Source organism: Echinops telfairi, unplaced genomic scaffold (genome assembly GCF_000313985.2).
Source record: "Echinops telfairi isolate 266 unplaced genomic scaffold, ASM31398v2 ScPeMD7_7420;HRSCAF=8458, whole genome shotgun sequence".
NCBI classification, from domain to species: domain Eukaryota; kingdom Metazoa; phylum Chordata; class Mammalia; order Afrosoricida; family Tenrecidae; genus Echinops; species Echinops telfairi.
In genome coordinates, this window is record NW_022111320.1 from 53,328,909 (window position 1) to 53,329,482 (window position 574).

The following is a 574-nucleotide window of genomic DNA, read 5'->3' on the forward strand; positions in this document are numbered from 1 at the left end:
AAACCACATCACAAATACGAGCCGTGACTAAGGTTAGAAATCAAACTAAGTGAAACGCTGTTGGAATATTGTTTCTATTTGAAGTTTCCAGTTTGTTTTATAAAACAGTAATACCTTAGCATGCTTTTAATTCCCTCCCTCTTTCCCATATCCCTTAGGTAAAAAAAAAACATAACACCACCTCGAAAGGAGGAACCAGAAGATGATTAATAGGTTTAGTATTAAGGTAGCAGATGGACATTGGGCCTCCACTCAAGTACTCCCTCAATGCAAAAACACTTTGTTCTAGTAACCTGGCGTTCCATGATGCTCACCTTCCCGACATGAACCCTGAAGACAAAGCAGATACATAAGCAAAATGTGGTGAAAAAAGCTGATGGTGCCCGGGCTATGAAAAGAGATAGCGTCTGGGGTTTTAAAGGCTTGAAGATATACAAGTGGCGATCTAGCTCACAAGCAACAAAGCCCACATGGAAGAAGCACACCAGCCTGTGTGATCATGCGGTGTCCATAGGATCAGGTATCAGGTATCAAAGAGTCAAAAATCTTATCATTGTGAATGAGAGGGAGTGCG

The 574-nt window shown here is 41.5% G+C and overlaps 1 protein-coding gene across 1 annotated transcript in view; it reads right to left on the reverse strand.

Moving 5' to 3' along the window:
• Window positions 1-574, reverse strand: part of PBRM1 (polybromo 1) — a 78,642-nt gene that overhangs the window by 14,389 nt on the left and 63,679 nt on the right. The window lies entirely within an intron of this gene.